The sequence below is a fragment of the Anguilla anguilla genome, chromosome 5 (assembly GCF_013347855.1).
Source record: "Anguilla anguilla isolate fAngAng1 chromosome 5, fAngAng1.pri, whole genome shotgun sequence".
Classification (NCBI taxonomy): domain Eukaryota; kingdom Metazoa; phylum Chordata; class Actinopteri; order Anguilliformes; family Anguillidae; genus Anguilla; species Anguilla anguilla.
Window position 1 is genome coordinate 22,857,718 of NC_049205.1, and position 24,235 is coordinate 22,881,952.

At 41.5% G+C, this 24,235-nt stretch overlaps 1 pseudogene; it reads left to right on the plus strand.

Annotated features, from left to right (window-relative positions):
• Nucleotides 1-24,235, plus strand: part of LOC118228214 — a 44,938-nt pseudogene that overhangs the window by 10,936 nt on the left and 9,767 nt on the right.

Sequence of the window (24,235 nt, forward strand, 5' to 3'; positions counted from 1 at the left end):
TAAAGTGTGTGTGTGTGTGTGTGTGTGTGTGTGGACATGGATATGCACATGCATGCATTTATGCATGTGTGCATATGAACATACTTGTACATGTGGGTGAGAAGGCGTTCTGTGTATTTTAAATTGGTTTGAAGATGACTCATCCAAATATCCAATTCAATGTTGGATTTCTTCCACTAGGTTCTTTTTCCCCAGTCAGGAGGTAATGATTCCATAAGGATGGTGGTAATACTTACCATTATTGCACAAGGGTTAAAGGTCCTAAGTGTGGTGGATTTAAAAAATAAGAATTTGGAGATTGTATCTGGAAGATTCTGAAATTTAACATTCTTGCTGAGGTCTGTGTGGCTACTTATAGTAAGTGTATTTTTGGTAATATGTATGTTTGCTTTTTGGTGAATTGTCTTTGTGTGTGTGTTTAAATCCCTTGAATAAATGATAAATGATGTGTGTTCTGTGCCGGACTGAAACAGCCCTCTCCTGACACAAAATGTCCCGAAACAGTGGGTTTCAGTGAATTATGCTTTTATACTAATTAACTCTCATCCTCACAGGCCACAAGGAATTGTGGTCTAAATTCCACTGACAATAGCTGTGTAATTATTTAACTGAAATAATTGCTCAATTTGTCTACAGTCAATGAAAAATTATAGGAGCTTACAGGAACTCATTTCAGCCTCTTGAACGCAAGGTTCTGTTTTGTGCTTAAATTCTTCTTAGGATGGTGCCTCGCACAATGCCCAGATGTCGTAATCAAGGGAATTCAAAATAACCTGACTGAATATATCTTGAATCTGTAAGCCAGCTTCCGATGCAATTAACTTCAGTAGAGTGGAAACAAAGAGCATTAAGGATTAGGGAAGACAAATAAAGTGAGCTTCATAATGTTTTGGACAAAAACATTTTTTTCTTGATTTGGCTCTGTTCTCCACAATTTTAGATTTTCAATAAAACAAGTTGCATGTGGTTAAAGTGCAGATTCTCAGCTTTTATTAATTGGTATTTTAATAAAATTTAGAAATGACAGTACTTTTTGTAAATGGTCCCTCCATTTCAAGGCACCATAATGTTTGGGACAAATGGCTTCGCAGAGATTTCTGATTAGTCAGGTGTGTTCAATTGCTTCCTTAGTGCAGGTATAAGAGAGCTTTCAGCGTCTAGTCTTGATTCAACGCTATTTATTGCCTTTGGAGTCCATTATTGGCGTTTTCAACATAAGGACCATAGATGTGCCAATGAAAGCCAAGGAAGCTAAAAGTCAAGGCTTGCTAAAATCAACTGTTTGAAACATCATTAAGAAGAAAGAAAGCACTGGTGAGTTCAGTCATCACAAAGGGCTTGGTAGATCAAGAAAGACCTCTACAGCTGAGGATTGAAGAATTCTCGCCATAATGAAGAAAAAAAACCCTGATCTGTTCGGCAGATCAGAAACACTCTTCAGGAAACAGGTGTGAATGTGACAGTGACTTCTGTCCACAGAAACGTTCACCAACAGAACTACAGAGGCAACTAGCCTCCGAAACAAGCAGGATCTGAGTGGCTACAGTACAGGCCTGGCACAGCATCACCAGAGATGATACTCAGCACCTGGTGCCATCTCTGGGTCACAGACTTCAAGCAGTCATTGCATGCAAAGGATATGCAACAGTACTAAAAATGACTACTTTCATTTAAATAACATTAATATTTCCTAAACATTATGGTGCCCTGAAATGTAAGGACTGTGTGTAAAAAGTGCTGTAATTTCAAAATGTTGAAACCATTTAATAAAAGCTGAGAATGCACTTTCAACCATGTGAATTCTTTGATTGCAAATCTAATATTGTGGAGTGTTTGTCCCAAACATTATGGAGCTCACTGTATATAGTAGTGGATTTAATAGTGGATTTGACCTTTCCTGTGCGAGGACAGTCTGAACTGACCTAATTGGTGGCTATCTGGCTGTATTGCTTTGGTACCATGTGGTGTAGTGCTCAGTAACAATGCAGTGTAAGGTTCTCAGGTATGTGTTTATCTGCATTGTGGGATGCTGAGACGTGTGCATGAGTGTGTGAGTGTTCATTTGTGTTGTTAGATGAAAAGGTGTGTGTATTTATGCCTAGTTTAAAGGCTGAGTGTGTTTGTGTTTTTCCCACATAGTGGCACTGCAGTGTAAGATCCTCAGGTGTAACTCCGAGTTATGGGCCGCCACTTCCAGCCTGGATCCCGAGGAGGAGTTCTGTCCTGCACTGCGAGCCTACAACGCCTGCATTCACCGTACAGCCCGGGCCTGCAGAGGTGACCTGGCCTACCATTCTGCCCAGCACGGCATCGAGGACCTGATGGGCCAGCACAACTGCTCCCATGAGGGCCCCACCTCCCAGCCTCGCCCCCAGACCCCACCCCAGCCTGGCCTCGACAGCCAGGATCGCTCGAATGGCCCTGAGATCTGCCACTACGAACGTGGATTCACACGTCACTCCATGCCCCCAAACTATACCCACTGCGGCTTCTTTGGAGACCCGCACCTCCGCACCTTCACCGACGACTTCCAGACCTGCAAGGTGGAGGGGGCGTGGCCTCTCATCCACAACAAGTACCTGTCCGTGCAGGTGACCAACATGCCTGTGCTGCCTGGCTCCTCTGCCACGGCCACCAGCAAGGTAAGCGAGTGGCTCCTTCATGCTATACTGTTGGTCAGTGTTCCTACAATGGGTGGAGCTTAGATCCAGTGTAGTCAGGGTTTTTTCTAGCTCAAAATAGGGCTTACTTACAGTCCGGCTTTACTGCGTTCATCAACTCGATGCTTTGTCTCCCTATATTTGGCTACATTTGGAATGTAAAGTTCTGGTCTTCAAGACAGCACCGCAATGCATTGAGAAAAAATTAAACGTGTGACAAAAATAAAAAATTGGAACAATTTAATTAAATATTTATTGAAGGGTTACATATTGTGCCCAAATTGGGGGGGAAGGGGATATAGCCTATACTGAAGGATTTACACATTGTAAGGTGGTCATTCTACAGGAATAATGATATTTGAAATTGCAATATGTCTTGAAATACATTTGTTTTGTCACTGAAAACGTAGGGTACAATATCAATTACCCATATTACTTTATGAATCCACATTTGCCAGCTTACTGTACTTTATTACTTTATTTTCATACATTCTCAAAGAATGCTTGTGCCATCATTTTTGTCAGTGCTGTTACTTGTGCCTTAAACAATATTAAGATTTTTATTTCTCAGTTAAATCTGCACAGGTAAGCAAAAACAGTGTAGGTTAATGATAATACAGTCAAACTTAATTGCACATTATTCCACTTAATTGCATAACGGATGATCACATAATTCGGGTATGTTAACAGAGTTGCCAAATGCTGAACCATTTCCCATTCATTCCATTGTAAAAAGATTGCATGTTTACATACATTAAGTTGGCAGGTGTGGCCTAAATGAACCCTATAAAGACCGCAAAAATTTACAATGGTAGCCGATTTCTGTTGAAAATCATGTCATCGGCGGACTCTGTCTCATTCTTTTATGCAATCAAGTGTATTGTACCGTTGTTAATTTAAACTTTAACATGTAAACTAAAACATTTCTAATTGTTTTAGGGGGGGGATTTGTCCTATAGACAGCTTAGGCAGCCCACCGAATACATTTCAATGCAGGAAAACCCTGGTAGTGTAATTGTTCGGAAACTGGAAAAGGAGGATGCAGGTTCAAATGGGGCCCTGCCATACCCTTGAGCAAAGGTACATGACCTGCATTGCTTCAGTAAAATGTCACGCTGTATAAATGGATAATGTCCATTTATATGAGGTGCTCTTCCAAATTCTGGACAATATCCCCAATGTGCCATGACATGGCATTGTCACTAAGAGGAATTTGTTTTGGCTTTTCAGCAGCCTTTTTACATACAGGACTGTATGGCCTTGCTCCTGTTTTCTGCTTTTTCTTTGCTGGCCAAGAAGTAATGTTACTGACCCGCTGTTCACTGGCATTGACATCTTCTCTCCTGCCTTCTCCTGGTTGCTGAGTGCTGAGGTTAACGTTAATACATCCAGCTGATTCATTTTGCACGGTCACCTCTCAGGCCTACTTTTTCTTGTAAAGAACCAATTGATAGTGCCGCCTGTCTTTAACCTGCTAATTTTTAACTTAATGTAAAAGTAGGCCTATCTGACAAACAAAAGGTAGGATAGTAATAACTTTGGTTTGTAAAGTAACTCTTAGCTAGATAAATCAGAATGGTGTCTCAGCTTTGCTCCCAGCAAAAGAAAATTGTTGCTTCAACGTCACCTGCCTAGAGGATGGAAGCGTAGTCCTAAGAGAGGCAGACTGTAAAGTGCTTAAGTGATAAAACTCAGCAAACTTATAAACTACCCTGACAAACATGAGAAACTAGTTATTCAAACAAAAAGTGAAAAAAACTTTCAGTAACCAGTAAAAGATCCGAAAAACTGCTATGAGAATATCCTGGTGTGTTGGATATACACTCTTCTGCATACCTCGGCTGTAACGAGTGGTTATTTGAGTTACTGTTGCCTTTCTATCAGCTCGAACCAGTCTGGCCATTCTCCTCTGACCTCTGCCATCAACAAGGCATTTTCGCCCAGAGAACTTCTGCTCACTGGATATTTTCTCTTTTTTCGGACCATTCTCTGTAAACCCTAGAGATGGTTGTGCGTGAAAATCCCAGTAGATCAGCAGTTTCTGAAATACTCAAACCAGCCCGTCTGGCACCAACAACCATGCCACATTCAAAGTCACTTAAATCACCTTTCTTCCCCATTCTGATGCTTAGTTTGAACAGCAGATCGTCTTGACCATGTCTACATGCACTGAGTTGTTGCCACACGATTAGCTGATTAGATATTTGCGTTAACGGGTGCAGTTTGCTGTTGAACAGGTGTACCTAATAAAATTGCTGGTAAGTGTATATGCCAAGTCTGTAATTGACGTCACTTCAACCTGAGGCTTGACTGAGCAAGGACTTCTCATTTGCCTACTACATGCTGCATTGATTCCTCCATCCTAGTATCTGATCATTGCATCTCTTCTTTTCATCCTCCATTGGGTGGAGCTAAGGAGCGAGGAAAGGATGCATTTAGTTAAAAAAAAGCAATTGGAATGACCCCTAAATTACCTGTAGGTATGGATGTGTGAGTGAGTGATATATTGGCCCTGTGATGGATTGGTGACCTGTCCGGGGTGTATTCTTGCCTCTTGCACACAGCATGCTTGGATAGGCTGGGATAGGGATAGATAGGTGTTCTGCAGAATGTGGAGGTGGACTCCAAAAAACACCCAGACCTGGCAACCTGCACGCATTTTGTGTACCAACTACGCAATTCTTGGTCAAAATACGCAAGTACGAAATGCCAGCTCAAACTACGCAAAACAAAATAAATTAAAAAAATAAATAAATTGTAATTTCATTACGGAAAACAATCAATTAATACAAAACAATACCGTACATTTATTCGGTATTTAAACTACATCCCTCGGATTGAACCAGATGCTACGACCTCGTGCTTGTGGTTCTATAACCCCTCCCCGACCCACTCAACATCCCCTGATACGCAGCGGTACTTTATTATCCACCGAGGCGTAACGCTGCATTGCTGAGGTAAAATGGGAAGTGGGGAGTAATAATCAAGCACAAAAATGTGACCGTAATGTTAACATATAAAACGTTAAAACATGTTCAACAACTTTACGAGATGATGCATTTCAAGGGGTATATCCTAATGAGATAAATTTGTGTATATATTTAGCCGTAGTAGTAGCTTGCATATGATTTAGCCTCGTTACGAGACGTGTGAATAAGTGATTGAGTAATTTAGCTGCAGTAACTCAAATGCTACGGAGACTCTGTTCAAACTTTGAATCGCACACGCTCTGTTTGAGCAAAGTGACCATTGCAAAGGTGTTTGACTATAGACTGCTAACGTAGCAAATAATTCCTATTATTGCAGCCAGTCACCCGACCAGCCTTGCAGTTAGAAAATAATCATGACGCCAGATGACGAGGATACTAACAAGGAGAGAGAGAGACCATTGTACATATTTATTGATTTACTTCTGTTGCTGTCAATGCTGTTATTGTTATATATTGTTACATTTATCATTATTATTTTAATATTATTATTATTTTACATATTATATATATAATTGAGAGCAGCAGACCTACTAAAAAGAAGCGAGTCCATGCCCCCCAGAGGTTCCTCGCAAAATATCAGGAGCAATGGCCGTGACTCCGCCCCTCAAAACTTCCGCACCATGCATTTTGCACATTGTGCAATAATGATTTTGACATTAGCCACCAAGGAGCTTCAGGTAATAATTTAGCTAAACCTTTAGTTACGAAAGCCTACATTATTAGATAATTTTTCAATTGAATACTTTTTTTTTTCATTAGGCCTATATGATGTGTGCCTATATAAGCTGATTCAATTATTATTAAATAAAAATGGAAATCATGAACAGACACTTGGTTTTATTCATAATTGACTGTTGTACATCGCAACATAAGTTTCTGTAAATACTTGAAAATTACAACATATGTTACAATATACAAAATAAATTATTTCAATTTTTATGAAATAATTGAATGCGATTCACTTATGGTTATCAGTTTGTATAAGCACACGTATCATATAATGAAATATTAATCATGAAAAAATTGTTTTAAGCAGGTGTACTCAAACTTTTGACTTGCAAGTATATCATAATATAGCCCAGTGCAGTGCAAGTGATATTTTAGAATCAGGTCAAATTCTACAATTATGCCTGATCACTTCAACAGTCAAAACTAGAATTATGAAGAAAGGCTTGTGTGTGCGTGTGTGCGTGCAAAGCGAAGTGGTGCGAAAGCATGTGAACTAAGCATTACACTGACTGTTGTGGTACTCAAAATATTATCCTAAGGTTGGCAGGTCTGAAACACCCATTCATAGTGACAGTGGATATGGGAGACGGTACCAACATGATCCAGCTGTCTGTGGCTGTGGCTATGGTGCAGTGCTTGACATGTCAAAACAGAGATAATCATATGGGTGGGGATGGGGGTAACTAGCTGTGTCACCCTCCCTTACAAACACACGCACACACAATTTGAATCTGTGATTTTTTTCTCTTTTTTTTACCAAAAGGCTCATTATTCTTCCAAATTACCACAAATGGTTGATTTTAAAAAAACATATAAAATTTACTGCCTCCAATTAACCTAAATTTTGACTCCCAGTATATCCTGTCTTTCTGAATCACATCACATAAAGATACCCGGAAGAGACTAATATTGAAGCGGTTCTTCTTTTTACCACTTCCATTCCATCTTCCAACAGATGTCATGAGAGAGAGAAGTCCTAATGTACTCTATGTCACTGCAGCTACATCTCACTGGCCTGAGGCCAAATTATTTGTGTCAGTGTTCTCCATACATTGACTTTATTTGGACGGACTGCGCAAATGGATTTGCCTCGGTCTGAAAAGATTTTTTTGTATTTGGTTATTTATTTCAAGCAATGCCCAATAATTGCCAACCCCCCTCTGGTTTACCACAATGCAAATGCAGTTCAAAATGAAAATGCATATATGAAACAAAAGCTCACTTTACTTTAGCATCGAATTATAGGTATCTATGAGAATAATCTGTAGCTCCGTGCTCGGATGTCATGTCTGGTTATGGTGTTCACTGGACCACAACATGTTATGTTTTAAATTCCTTGCTGGTTGCCATATTCATCTGAAAAATATCTAGACCAATATAGCGAAAATGGACGAAAGTAGTAGCGATAGTGAGATACTTGCTGTGTAGCAGCAGTGCTGCTGATAAAAGTAAGGCTTCATTAGAGCCAAACATCCGGTCCTTTGGAGGCAGCCATAGTTCTTCAGCAGCCAGTACACAGAGCGTACACACAGTTGTGCAAGTACCTAGATTTACCATAATTTCTTAATTTTACCCATCTTTTCACTAAGCAGTATGCTCGCCAAAGAGCTGGTGTCACTGCTGATTCAGGACGAGACTACTTGTGTACAGTGCGCTCTTTAATTACCACAATGAATTTAAAAAAAATGTTTGTTGTCACCAGTGCATACACCCTCACCCCCTGTGCCTACCCCTCATTTGCCCCTGTCCACACCTCCGCCCACTAATAAAATTTTCTACGTAAATTATTGACGGTATATTTGTTTGGCTTTTGCAGGTTACACATAATAAAAATCATATCTGGAATGTGATTTCTCACTCACTCAGTCAAACTTGGTCTGCAGCTGTTTGGGGTTCACTGAGGGGTCTTAACCCAGTCTGAATTAACTTACCTCTGTCTCCATCAAAAGAGGCACAGTTCTAATGATTCTTATTCTCTTGTTCGTTTACCTTGGCTCCAGTGGGTAGACATGCAGTGGTACAAAAAATGACTTTTTTATTTCTATTTTTTAGTGTATTATATCCACTTAACATCAGACTGATGCTTAACGATGTGAGGTGACCCTGTCAGTTCCAAAGCTGTTGCAGTTACTTTTCTGAGTGAAAAGACCAAAGTTATGACTCAGTTAAAATCAGGTGTGTGTGTTTTTTTTTTTTTACAAGTAAATCCAATCTGGCAAGTGGCGATTCAGGGCTAATTCACAACTGTGTTCATTCAAGCCTCTATTTGCCAAGGTTAAGCTGGCACAGAAGCAGATTTGTGTGCGAGATGAAACAAGACCAGGTCAAAACCTAGTATATGGCTGGACCTCTCCAATGGTCCAATGGAATGGTGTAACTTCATAACTCAGTCACTCAGTCACTCAGTCAGTCACAGACATTTGCGTTTGTAGGGCTGGCCCCCTGTTGCGGTCCAGCCAAAAAGGCTAGGAGGCAGTGTCAGGTTGTTCACTGACCACCCTCACGTTAATTCAAATGGCTTCTTATTACTTTTTTAGGATGAGCTAAAGCTGCACAACTAAAGTGAAGAAAACTGGAAACAGCACAGGTAATGTTAATGAGGCAATGCTAATGCTTTTCATTTCAATTCTTTCTCATGCAAGTTCACATTTGTCAACATGTTTATTGGCTCACTCCTCTGAATTAATGTTGGCATCTTGTTGGTTGGCTACTAGTCATTGATCTGTCTATTGAAATTAGCTAGCTGGTAGATGGTAACTTCAGCTAATTGTTTCTGTTTTAACCTGCCAAGGGATTACAGATGAAAATTTTCTCAGTAGCTTACTCAATTGCGAAAACCGAAGTGATGATCCTGCATTGTCCCTATTAAATAAACTGCATAAATAAATTTACTGAACGTGAAGTGGAACAAATACATTTTGAACTTTCCCATTTGTTATGGTGAGTGTAATCACCATTCTGAGGTACAGTGCCTTCGGAAAGTATTCAGACCCCTTAACTTTTTCCACATTTATGTTACGTTACTGCCTTATTATAAAATTGATTAAATTCATTTTTATTCACATCAATCTGCACACAAATACCCCATAATGACAAAGCAAAAACAGGTTTTTTGAAATTATTGCAAATTTATTAAAAATAAAAAACTGAAATATGACATTTACATAAGTATTCAGACGCTTTACTCAGTACTTTGTTGAGGCACCTATGATAGAGATTACAGCCTTGAGTCTTTTGGGTGTGACGCTACAAGTTTGGCACACCTGTATTTGGGGTATTTCTCCCATTCTTCTCTGCAGATCCTCTCAAGCTCTGTCAGGTTGGATGGGGAGTGTTGCTGCACAGCTATTTTCAGGGATGCATCTCTTCAGAAATGTTCGATCGGGTTCAAGTGTGGGCTCTGGCTGGGCCACTCAAGAACATTCACAGACTTGTCCCGAAGCCGCTCCTGCATGTGCTTAGGGTCGTTGCCTTTGCCCCAATCTGAGGTCCTGAGCGCTCTGGCACAACCAGCATTTTGTTGCTGTGGGCCATCTTTTTGAGAGAGAATCCAGAATTAATGTTGACACTTCAGATTTGTCTGAGCCTACATCCAAAGGAACCCATGATTCTCCAAATACTGCTCCTAATATTGCTGTTACCAGGGACAGAGTTGCCCATTTTTCTTTTTCTCCATTCACTTTGTGTGAGGTACTTAGTGCTCTCCTGATACAAAAAACGTCCACTGGAGAAGATCAACTTGACCCATATTTTATTAGGCTTTATACTCCTCTGATTGCCCTTAACTCATATTTTTAATCTCACTATTCTCTCTGGTGTTATCCCTAAAGTATGGAAAGCTGTGCATGTGCTACCGATATAAGGGTGGTGATCCTAGCGACCAGGGGCGTGTCTACGGGTGGGCTGGGGTGGGCATTGCCCACCCAGAGATAAGCCTTGCCCACCCAGAGGAATCATCTGCCCATCCAATGAAAACTGAAAAAAATCACCGTTATAGCTGTTTTTTAGCGTCCATAGTTTTCTGTAATTTTGTCATTGGTCATGAAAAATGCACTGCTTTCCTATTGGCCATTTTGAAGGTGTGGGTGTGCTTAGTCAGTGCTGCTCCTTTACATTATCGCCAAACCACGCCACTTCTTCACACATGCGGTACAGACATGGTTAAGTGAACTGCAAAACCTGTAGTAGCTGCTATCAGCAATCCAATTAAAACTGTTGATTTCTTTTAAAATTTCTTTCTTTTAAAAAAAACCTTTTTTCTTTCTTGTTTCTTCTTTTCTCTGATTCTTATAAGTTATATTAGTAGTCTTATATAGTTTTACAGTTGAGTTTGCACGTTTTGCGTGTTTATTTTAAGTTACCAGCTCACTTGGTGGCAATTAGTTTAGTGATTAGGCAGCTAGCTAGCCAGCATTTTTGTATAGCCGTTTCCGTGGATAAAATCGCATTTATAATTGTTATTTTCTGCTAAAAACATTTCATTCATATTCAGGGAAATAGCCAACTACTCGCAAGCTAGATGACACGTGTAGCCGTTTACTAATACCATCACACCGTTTCAGGCTTGGTAATAACCCGTTAAACCAGAGAAATTGCCGAGTTATCTTAGAATCTTTATCGCCGCAGAATGCAGCAGGGCTCCCCCTAGTGTTCCCACACCCCCTAGTGGCCGTGCTCCACCTAGTGTTCTCGCGCCCCCTAGTGTGTCCAAGCCGTCGCTGCCCCTACCCAGTGCCTAGAGACCTCGCCCTATCCACGTTCCCCACCGTGGGTCTGTCTGTTCACCTGCCCCCTTGTCTATCTGTCTGCCCGCTTGCCTGTCTACCTGTTTGCCCATGTGTTTGTCGGCCAGTATGTTGGCCTGTTTGTCTGCCCCCTAGGCCGTCGGCCCGTCGGCCAATCTGTTCTCTCGCCTGTCTGCCTGTCTGTCGGTGTCAGTCTACCTGTTTTTTGTCCTGTCTGCCCGTTTGTCAGGTTGTGTGTCAGTCTTTGAGTTCACCCCTCTCCTTCCCTCTCTGTCTGTCCCTTAGTGTGTCAGTCGGTCTTGCCGTGTGCCTCCCCGCCTGCTTGTCCCTTTGTCTGTCCTTGTAGGTCTCCCGGTGTTGTTCCTGGGTCTGTGTCAGTCCGTTTCTTTGTCAGTCTCAGTCCAGTCTGGTGTTTCTGTTGCGTCCCAGTCCAGTCCGGTGTGTCTGCCTCGTCCCAGTCCAGTCTGGTGTGTCTGCCTCGTCTCGTTCCAGTCCAGTGTAGTGTCCATGTCCAGTTTCATGTAGTGTTGTGAGTCCGCTCCGTGTCTGTGTGTTAGTCCAGTCTGAGTCCTGTTCCCCGTCCGAGTCCAGTCTGAGTCCTGTTCCCCGTCCGAGTCCAGTCTGAGTCCTGTTCCCCATCTGAGTCCTGTTCCCCGTCCCGAGTCCTGTCTCCAGTGTGCTCCAGTCCCGAGTTCTGTCCTGTCTCCAGCTCCCACCCTCTGTTTCACTCCCTCCCCAGGCCGGCCTTCTGGGACGTCAGGAGCCGTCCCTTGGGGGGGGGGGGGGTACTGTCATGGTTCTGTGTTTCCGTCTCTGTCTTTCCTTGTTGGGCTGCCAGATGGCGGCACTTCTGTTTTGTGTCCTGCTCCCCCTGTTTAATTGTATTATTGCTTTCAATTATTCTATTATTGTTTTTGGGTTGTCTCGTTTTCCCTTCCCTCTCTGTGGCCTGATTGTTCATGGTGCCCTCCTGTGTCTCGTCAGCGTCTGGTCTATTTAAGTTCCCTTCTTCCTTGACTCAGGTGCTGGATCCTTGGTTGTTTGATTGTGTGTGCTTCTGCCCATGTTTCTGCCCTGCGTGTTTCCTCCTGAGAATAGCTCCCCGTGTGTTTCTGCCCACGTTCCATTTTTACGTGCTTTTGGATTTTTGGTTTTTCTTTGTGTTTTTTTGAGAGTTGCCTTGCGAGGCCTTTTGTTCCCTGCTTTAGTTCCTGTTTTGTTTTTGTTTCAATTACCGTTTGGAGTTTTGAGTTTTTTTCCCCTCACTCTGCGTTTGGGTCCTAACCCCCCACGCACGTGACAGTTATCAGCCCAGTCTTGCCTGGTCCAATATGGTGGCGACGTTGACGTACGATCCAAAGGCCAATGCGGCGTCTATGTATATATGTCTATGTTTTCACGGTTGGGAAAACTTTTATGACAACGTCAGCTAAAGTCAGTGACTCACAGCGGTTGGAATGAACGGTAACGGTAATCTTATATTTGTAACGTTACCTATCATTATGCCAGCTAACGCCAATGTTAGCTAGCTAGTTGCAGTGGTGATTTTAGCATAGTATTTCTGGTGGGGTAGTTTTGTATAACGTCACCATCACAAAAAATAAAGGTAGCCAATTAGTCTACGTTAAGTGCCAGGGAGCAGAAAGATTTACAAACTGATTAATAAAATAAAGACTCGTTCAAACTTGAACTTAAGAAAGTTCAGAAATTTAAATAAAATCACACTTGACTTGAAATTGAAAAGTTTATCTACCTAGAGTGCTGATATTAAGAGAACTTATTATCGACCAACCGGGGGGGGGGGGGGGGAGGGGGGGGAGAACTGGACATCGTTAACTATTAAAATGTAAGTCCTGTAAAAATACACATAATAAACTGTCTAAATGTAAAAAACCAACTTCATACATATACATTTAATTATATTAATACAGCCTTATTTACAACTTTAAGATAAGCAACACGCTTGGAATTATCTCATCGCGACCCATTAAATGCAATGGCGCAGAGGTTGCTTCATAATTTCAAACTGCTTTCCTAACCGCTATTTTGCGTCCTGCGACTTGGGTTACAACAGTGAATATGCACGGATTCCTAGATGTGCTGATAGTTACCACCCGTGCTCATATTAACCTCAAATACGCAAGATAGGACACTTATACAGTATTAGCAAATTTATGTCAAGTTCCATTCATTTATATGGGGTAGTCGATACACGTCCCCATAGCTAGCGCTGGACCACCTCTGACTTATTTGCTGGCACAGAAAAAAATTGCGAAAGTACTGAAAAAATAACCACTGTAGTATAACAAGGACATTTTTTCCTACATAACTAGGTACAGGTTGTTACCGATATTTCGCCTATTTCATATATAGTTCAAATCTATTTACGTTTTCTTGACTGTAAAAGATAATAGGTGCTCTCACTCTAGCATTAGCGATAGACGTACATCAACCGATTAACGGTTACGTTTATCACCTGTTGCTAGGCAGAATTCGTAGGGGCGGAAACATTTCTGCCCCTCCGCCCAACATAATTTGCGGGAGGTTTCCCTGCTTACGCAAATCACGCTCACGTTGTTCCCCTAGCAACGATAGGGCAGAGTGCTCCGCTGCCCCACAGCAGAGAGATAGGAAATAGAAACAGGAACGCAGCGCAGTCCGCAGCGCAAGCACACACATGCACACAAAGGAAATTACTCCAAAACAGCACTATAAGGAGTCAAGTTTATTATATTTATACATGCCAATTTCACCACTGAATCAATATTTTGTATTAAATATAAAATACATTATGCCACAACGTTCAGATGTTACGAGAATCTTGCACCACAGCGCCATATTTGGTGGGGCACTGCCCCACATGCCCCTAATGTAAAAACGCCCCTGGCTAGTTGTCAATGAATGAATGATATCTGATAGTATGATACGTAGCTAGCTAGTTAATAGCTGTCGGTACACTGTCTGAATGTGATGTTCACTTAACTTAGAAAACTACCTGGCGATAGCTGCACTCGGTTGCTAAGCAGGGAATTAACGTGACTCCCCATGTTGCAGTGTTAGTATTTTAGCCAATGTTTTGTGTAACGTTATGGACATGTTTTGTAAAATTACAAGTTTGTTTTAGCTATCGATATCTCTTTTTAACGTTAGGTCCCCCTCAATATTTAGAACATGTGCATTTGTCCCCCTGAATTTTGTGTTTTCCTTTACGTTTCCACCATAAATTGATGCAGAAAAGGCACAAATTGGTGCATAAAAATTCACCAGAATGCTGGAAATGAAGTGTTTGACGCTCAAAATTTCCTGGGGGAGGACCCCCACACCCCCATGCTTAATGTGTCCCCCCCAATGTTCAAACGAAACCTACACCACTGGACATTTGTTTAGTGTTACAGAGTTTAATTATTATTTTTTCATGGGGTAATGGCCCCCGGACCCCCCTACAAAAAGTGGATGCTATAATTGAATCCTTTTGTCCCCCCCCCCCCTTCTAAAATAAACATCTTGTTTACATATCCTATAGGAAAAGCAACATTTTTGTTGTTGCCCACCCAAATAATCCAAATGCCCACCCAAAGATGACATCCTAGTAACACCTCTGCTAGCGACCTTAATAATTATCGCCCTATTTCTAAATTGTCCTGCTTGGCTAAAGTTCTGGAATCTCTCGTCAACAAGCGGCTTAAAGCCTTTCTCACTAGGTACTCCATTCTGAGCAATCGCGAATCAGGATTCAATCTGCCTGCCCCCCCCCCCCCTTATTATAGTGTTTGTGGTCAAATTTGGTCGGTCTGTTTTAACTGCTCTTATATTAACACAAAAAACAGGTATCATCACCAAATTGTGTTGTGACATCTTTCTCTATCTCTGGTTCAATTTCAGTCTCCTCTCCATCATCATTTAGTTCAAAAATATGGCCCAGAGCCTCTCTGACAGACAATCGCCTACTCAGTCGCCTACTCATTGTGTTCACAGAGTAAAATGAGAGCAAGCCAGGCACAAAGAAAGCTTTATACCGGTGGTCTCCAACCCTGGTCCTGGGGAGCTACAGGGTCTGCTGGTTTTTGTTTTCACCTTAAAATCAGCACCCAATTGAGACCCAAGACACTAGGTGAGGAGAGTTAACTGTGTAATCAACTGCTCTAATTGATTCATGAAGTGCAGAGTCACTATGAAAACCAGCAGACCCTGTAGCTCTCCAGGACCAGGGTTGGAGACCACTGCTTTATACACTGCCTGGCCAAAAAAAAAAAGTCGCCGCTTGGATTTTTTTGGACAGTGCCCACTGTACAACCTCTGGAGGCAGTGTTATGATCTGGGGTTGCTTCAATTGGTCAGGTCTAGGCTCAGCAACGTTATGCGGCAATAAAATGAAGTCAGCTGAGTACCTGAATGTACTGAATGACCAGGATATCCCATCAATGGATTTTTTCTTCCCTGACGGCACGGGCATATTCCAGGACGACAATGCCAAGATTCATCGGGCTCAAATTGTGAAAGAGTGGTTCTGGGAGCATGAGGAATCATTTTCACACATGAATTGGCCACCACAGAGTCCTGACCTTAACCCCATTGAAAGTCTTTGGGATGTGCTGGAGAATACTTTATAGAATAGTTCGACTCTCCCGTCGTCAATACAAGATCTCTGCCAAAAATTAATGCAATTCTGGACGGAAATAAATGTTGTGACGTTGCATAAGGTTGTCGAAACAATGCCGTAATCAAGGCTAAAGGGAGTCCAACGAAATATTAGAATTGTGACTTTTTTTGCCTAAGCAGTGTATATGGGGTCTGTGAGAAGATATGATACATTGTTTAGTCTGGAAGGTGTGATTCACGTAGTGGGATGGGCTCATAAGCACGAGAAAGAGATAGGTTACCATAACTAGCACCAAATTGTTTTGTCTGGAAGGTGTGGTTCACCTGGGGGGATGGGCTCACAAGTGCATTGACAAGCAACTCCCCTCTGTGTGTGGTGCAGGAAGGAGGGGGTGGCGATGAATGTGTGTGGGGGGGTGGGGTGTGGCAGTGGGGGGCGGGGGGGATGGATGAAAGGGTGGGGGGAGGATGGGGGTTGTGGTTGTGGATGTGTGGGTGAGTGGGTGTGTGTATGGGGATGTTTTCCATCTGCTGGATGAACATAATATAGTCTTACCCATTCATTTCCTATGGCGGTCATTTTAGACCCGGAACACCACAGGTGTGACAAAGTTGACTAAACCACTCAAAATTCAATGAAAACGGTGATCAGCAATTTTATATGTTCAAATGCCTAACATGGAGGAAAACATAAGGTATTGAGGCAATCAGATGAAAAACACAATATTTATGATTTAGGAAAGTTGTAAATTGGTCAGATTTGACCCGAACACTGGAGGAAGGCTAGATAATGGACAACATTGTGCTGCTCCTTTTGTGATCTGTCTAAAGCATTCGATACCGGTGATCAATCCACATTGTTGCCTAGGCTATCCTCTATTGGATTGGTTATGTAGCCTATTTATTCAATATTTAGTCCCAGATATTGACTGTAGAATGACATGGTATGATTTTTTAAAACTTTGTCCCGTTTATTTCGTTATTCAGTGAGCAGCGTTTTCACTGCTGTATATCTTATGGCTATTGTCAGGTTTATCTTGTTGCTATGACGGAATACGATTTTGGATTGGCATTTTTATTTATATTAGCTTCTCCATTGACCTAGCTTACGGAAGAGGACGTGAAGAGACCGTATGCGGAGTCACAAAAATGACGTAATGTGAAACCAATCAGTGAATACGTCATTAAGCCTGCCCACCCGAACGGTTCTGCTGCACTGAGCACGGTTTTCTAACCGTGCCGAAAATATCATGCTGGGCACGATCTGTAATCGTTCCGCTCCAAACCGTTTCCAGATGGAAACACCATTGGATCCGTTCCTCTCCATGCTCAGAACCGTACGGCCCTGCAGTGGAAAAGGGGCTAATGGTGGCCATATTGAGAGAGTCTCACACTGTAAATATCTGGGAATGTGTATTGATGGAAACCTGACTTTTAAGGCTCATATTGATGAATTAATTTCAAAACTACAAGTGAGACTTGGTTTCCTTTACAGAAATTGATATTGTTTCTCATTTGACAGTAGAAGGAGGATTGTTGAGGCAACATTCCTTCCAGTACTTGATTACTGTGATATAATATATAAACACTGCTGCTTCCGCCTTAAAGCCTTTAGACTCCATCTATCATTCAGCCCTACGTTACATCACTGGAGATAGGTAACATACTCACCATTGTGTGCTGTATCAGAAGGTGGGCAGGCCCTCCCTATCTCAGAGAGGAGACCAACATTGGTTCCTGTTTCTATATAAAGCACTTCTTCTAAAGCTACCTCCATATATTTTATCTCTTATTGAATGGAGAGTTGGAGCCTATCAGACTGGTTCTCAGGACTGGTTGATTCTCTAGGTGCCTCAGGTCTTCTCTGAACAGGATAAAACTGCATTTATATATAGTGCTCCTCATGCCTGGAATGAGTTGCAGTACGCATTAAAGCTGAACTCTTTGATTACCATGGGCCAATTCAGGACCCTGATTAAACTAGCTACCTTTCAATCTAAATGTTCTGACTGAATTCAACTGTTTAATTGTTTTTATTCATTTTATTTTATTTTATTCTATTTTATTATTGATTTATTTATTTTACATTTTTTAAAGTTAATTTTCATATATTAATTTTATCTATTGGAACCTTTAGCTTTTGTCTGTTAGACTTTTTTTTATTGTCATCAGGGCTTCATTGAAAAAGAGACCTAGTGTCTCAATGTGATTTCCCTGTATAAATAAAGGTTAATAAATAATGTTTTCATCAAGGATCTCTCTGTACTTTGCTCTGTTCATCTTTATCTCGATCCTGACTAGTCTCCCAGTTCCTGCTGCTGATAAACATCCCCACAGCATGATGCTGCCACCAACATGCTTCACCGTAGGGATGGCATTGACCAGGTGATGAGCTGTGTCTGGTTTCCTCTAGATATGACACTTGGCATTGTGGCCAGAGAGTTCAATCCTCGTTTCATCAGACCAGAGAATAATTGTTTCTCATGGTCAGAGAGTCCTTTTGGTACCTTTTGGCAAACTCCAAGTGGGCTGCCATGTGCCTTTTACTGAGGAGTGTTTTCGTCTGGCCACTCTACCATAAAAGACTGATTGGTGGAGTGCTGCAGAGATGGTTGTCCTTCTGGAATGTTCTCCCATCACCACAGAGGAACTCTGAAGCTCTGTCAAGGTGGCCATCAGGTTCTTGGTCACCTCCCTGACCAAGGCCCTTCTGCCCCGATTGCTCAGTTTGGCCTGGCGGCCAGCTCTAGGAAGAGTCCTGGTGGTTCCAAACTTCTTCCATTTACGAACGATGGAGGCCATTGTGTTCTTCGGGACCTTCAATGCTGCAGAAAATTTTTTGTACCCTTCCCCAGATTTGTACCCCAACACAATCCTGTCTCGGAGGTCAAGGTCTTTGTTTTGTCATTATGGGGTATTGTGTGTAGATTGATGAGAATAAATATAAATTTAATCAATTTTAGAATACAGTTGAGGTCACAATCTTACATACACCAAGGCTAAAGACATTCAAACTCAATTTCACAACTCCACACATTTCATGTTACCATACCTGTGTTAAGTCAATTAGGGTATCTACTTTATTTCCATAAGTGGTAATTTCAAAAATAATAGCTAAGAGCCAGATTGATTTAATCTTTTATGTACTATATCCAAATTTTAGTAGGTCAAAATTTTACTTACACTTTGTCAGTATTTGGAGGCATTGGCTTTTAATTACTTAACTTAACCCCCCCCCCCCCCCCCCCTGCAGTTTCATCTGTAACTACACACCCCACGCATGACACACTGGACAATATTGTCGATCTGGGCATATTAGGAGGAGATCATAAACATAGCAGGAGATCAGGCTTAGGGTCATTCAGATCAGACCTCAGCTTTAGGGGAAATCACAGATTCAGAGGGCGATACCGTATCCTCAGACACAGACGACACATCACACAAAAAGGAGTCCGAGACGCTCGCTGTAAAAACATTCGGAACTAATGCACCTGTACTGTCTTCAGGGATGTCAGTAACCTCAGGCAAGGGAAACACTTTGCCTCTCGCAAAGTTATTACCCAGGATAAAGGATACCCCTTTAATAGGCAATTCAGGGTGTACTGCTACTCTTACCAGTCCGGACATAACATCCGTCTTCAGGTACACTTTATGTAACGGGGCTTTAACAACGCTCAATTCAATTCCTTGAACCAATACTTCGGATCCACAAAATGAATGGTCAGAAAATGGCAAAACACTCTCCAACACAAATGATTGCACCGCACCGGTATCTCTCAGAACACGAACAGGGGTTTGGATAGAGTCTGTATCCGAAAACAAGACAGTTTGTTTTAAAGTTGGACATACAGATATAAGGTGTCCAATTTCATGACAGTAGAAACATTCACAACCCTCAGGAGCTACTTTGAAAGTCTGACTGACAACACGCAATGAAGGCGAAAATACACTTTTTGTGTAAGCACAAATTCCTCGGCTAGCACGGCTGCCTCACTTAACGAGGAAATCTTTCGCTCATTTGAGTGCATAACGATTCTATCTGGTATACAACTTTTGAAATCGTCCATAAGCATCAACTCTTTCAGTTGCTCGAAAGACTTAACTTCATTAGCCAAACACCACTTATCAAAAAGAGTAGTCTTATCCCAAGCAAACTCCACGAAAGTTTGACTTGCGGTTTTTACATGCTACCAAAACTTTTGTCGGTAAGCTTCAGGGACCAGCTTGTATGCATGCAACACAGTTGCTTTCACAACATCATAGTCCAAACTTTCTTCTAGTGACAAGGTGGAACACACCTCCTGCGCTTTACTTGCATTGCAGTAGTAAAGACCACACCATTTTTGGCCAATGCAAAGTGCTAGCGATGCGCTCGAAAACAGGGAAGTATTTGTCCACTTCGTTCCCTCTAAACAGAGGAACTAAACAAATTTTCCGACTGACATCAAAATCGACCGAACTCACCAAAGAGGTGCCTTGCGAAGCCACACAAAGTGTCTGCACAGCAGACTAATAATTGACGGGCACAGGAGAGGCAGCAGTAGGAAAACCAACCAGAGACTTTCGTGGCATTGGAGTGGGCCTCCAATCCGTTGCACGGAGCTCCAGCTTCTTCAACTTGACCTCCCGGTCAGTCTCAAGCTCCAAAGCTTGGAGTTTCAGCAACTGATTCTGGTATCACTGTCTACTTAGCTCTAGCTCCAGTCCTTTTAAACGAAGAGCGAGCATCGGATCCTCCAAAAACGAGTGTGAAACACCGGGATTTATGCCTGGAGTCGCAGACACGGCCTCAGCTTCCGCTGTAGCCAGAGTTTGCGGTTCATCCATTTGAGAAGCAACACCCGTAAGCTTGTCTTCATCAGGTAGGATCTTCTGCACCACCAAATCCTCATACAGCACCAACTTTATCTCCCGTTTGGTTCTACTCTGTGGCACCGACACACTAAAGAAGTCTGCTATAAGTAGCAGATCATCCTTCCGGCAAAGGTCTAATTGTTCCACAGTCTGGAAAATAACAAATTCATCCAAATCAAATTTAGCCATGTTTTCAGTTTAGATGAGCCCCCAATTCTGTTACGACCTGGTCTAGGGTCAAGTTGTGACAGGGTAAAGATTAAGGAAATGGCAGTGCGGAATGGGAAGGGGAAAACAAAAACAAAACTGCCGACCAACTAATAACCCCTGTCCTATCTGTCTACCAAAACTAAATAACCCTCGGCTAGTCTTCAAAGGTTTACCGGGCTCAAAGTGGCGTGTAGCCTACCCCCAACAGATCTCCGCCCAGGATCACCTTCACAAACAATAAAGGAAAAATAACAAAACAAAATAACAAATAATGTCTCGAGGGAAGGATACAATCCAGCTGGAACACTCTAAATAACCGGAGTCACTATACAGCAAGCAGAGGGGCAAACCAAAAGTCGAAGTCAGCGTGGGCGAACAGGGTCAAGCACAAGTAGTACACTGGGGCAAACAAATCAAAAGGGCTAGGCAATAACCAGAGTCGAATAGGATGAGGCAAGAGTCATACACAAAATCCGATAAACAAACAAATCAAAAGGGGCTGAGCAAGAATCAACATAAATACGGTCATACACTGGTCAAATAAGCAATCAATAATCAACAATCCAAACACTCAAGTTCCCAGAGCTGGTCTGTCTACCTTGATCAAAACAAACGACGGTCTTTTAAATAAACGAACCGGAAACTGAAATTGCCAATTTGGGGCAAACCGGAAGTGAATCAAAGATAACTGAGGACAGAACAAAGATTGTAACAAATGTAAACTGAAATCCAAAATCTTACGACAGGTGTCGTAACACCATCCCCATACAAGAAATCATACGACAGTACAGAGTATAGAAATACATACAAGCATTAATTATTACACATTTAGGTACTGTACCACATTGTGTGAAAACATTTTTGCATTATGTTTTAATCTGATATCAATTTTAAACCTTCATGAAAGGGGCTCATTTATATGCTTTATAATGGACAAAAAGCATTTTATTCATTTTTGGAGAGATTTTGGATATGTTTCTGGAACCCTAGTTATATACTTTATTGAACCCCATGGGGTAATTTGTCCTCTGCATTTTGTCCCATCCTAGTTACTTAGGAGCAGTGGGCAGCCACGGTGCAGTGCCCGGGGACCAACTCCAGTTCTGAGGCCAGTGCCTTGGTCAAGGGCAACTGCAGGAGTGCACCTAACATGCATGTCTTTGAGTGTGGGAGGAAACCGATGTACCCGGAACCCACGCGAACACGGGGAGAACATGCAAACTCCGCACAGAAAGGCCCCAAGCCGAGATTCGAACCCACGACTTTCTTAGACCACTGTACTGATGGAAAGCTTGTAATTCCCACTTGAAAATGATGCAACAGTGAGTCTCTTGAGTCAAAACAGTTGATTTGCAGTGAAATACATGAATATGTTGTGATTTACAGCAATTCATAATTTAGACATTTTGGATATATTTGGAGATGCTGGGTACACTGTTTAGTTTTTGCTTCATGGATCTATAGTAGTTCTACATATCCACCCTTATATTTTATGAACTTGTGGTCAAGAAGTTTTTGATCCAGGACATGTATAGTTTAACCTGCTGTATAGACGCTTTCATCGGACGCACGCGCGTTGCCGAGGTTATGCGCTTGGCCCTAAGTTAACTTCCGCTCTGTTTGTTTATTATTGGGTTTGTGTTTAATATGACACCGATTACAAACGGAGTGAAAGTTAAACTGATGAGCAGACTGATGTTGGGCTCAGGTTGTTGTTCTGTGTAGTGCCACCTGATCTCAGGAACAAACTACATTTAGAAAATTTGTAAAAATACATAATTCAACTCTGTAACCCTTAGGGAATTGTGAAACTGATGCTTGAATCCCTGCGATTATTATAGCTGGTGCTTGCCCGTTGTTACTTCGTATTTTTGAGAAATAACTGGACATCGTTACCTATTAAAATGTAAGTCCAATAAAAATACACATAATAAACTGTATTTAAAAAATTGCCTTCACACATTTAGTAATACTAATACAGCCTTATTTACTATATGAACTTAAGACAAGCAACCCGCTCGTAATCATCTCATCGCGACCCATAAAACCAATGGCGCAGACGCTCCTTCATAATTTCAAACTACTTTCCTAATGGCTATTTTGCGTCCTGCGACTTGGGTTACAACAGTGAATATATGTACGGATTCCCAGACATGCTGATAGAGACCACTCTTTCTCATATTAACCTCAAATACACACGACAGGATACTAGCAAATTTATGTAAAGTTCCATTCATTTATATGGGGTGGTCGATACACGTCCCATTAGGAACCAAAAGCTAGGGCTGGACCACCTCTGGCTTATTTGCCAGGACATTAAAAAAATCATGAAAGTACTGAAAAAATAACCACAGGAAGATACAAGGAGATTTTTTCCTACATAACTAGGTACAGTTTGTTACCGATATTTCACCTATTTCATATATAGTTGCAAATCAGTTTACACTTTCCTGTCTGCTGAGCAAAGGTGGTCGAATAGGTGCTCTCACTCTAGCACTGACTTCGTTTCAGGTAACAAACTCATGATAAGCGATAGCTAATGGCTAGCTGACCAGTAATAAGCCTGCAATAGTTATGAATTAGATAACTAAATTGATTGTAGCTAGCTAGCTAAACGCAGCTAACATTGTATAAATTATGAACAGTAACGTTATATCAATTCTAGTAGTTGATACGCTTTAGCTACGTTTTGAACTAACGTTATGATACCTGTTTCCAATGACTTGACAATGTTACATTGCCTGATCATTTTTTTGTTGTGGTAACCGGGCAAGATGACCCAAACTATTAAGAGCCACGATGTTTTTCCAGCAATGCATGCTATACAAATAAATAACCTATAGTAATTGCATTGGCTACACGCTGCCCACTAATAGCCCCAGTTTGTGTCTCTAATCATCGTTTTTAAGCAATATCATAGAAAGAGTGCACTTTTTACACAGGAATGTGCATGTAACCCAGAACAGTTATGTATTATTATGATGTATGATGCTCAGGAAGGTGCAATACTATCAACAGTTATCTGTTTCTGTCACTTGTTTTTGAGTTTGGCCAAGTAACAGTTCTTTTCTTCGACTGGTAAAAAATACTGGCTAGACATAGATTTAACTAATAACCAGCTAGCTAGCGTAATTTACTTGTTATTTATTTTGCTTGTTATCAGAAATAGTCTAGAGGGACTCTGTTGTTATTGATTGTTTGCGGAAGTCTGCTGGAAGTTAAGTTAGGGCCACAACAACGCAGATGCGCAGTAGCGTTTGTTTATGTTGTTACCGTTGAAATCATCTATATATGCAATCTCTCAGTATTTCATTGTAAACTAAAAAAGAGCAAATTCATTTTTGATTTTTTGCCTAGACAATTGCATTTGTGGTACTTTATTACTTACAAAATTATGAATATAAACTAATCTATTGTAAATGGTACAAATGTCTTGCTTCATTTAAGC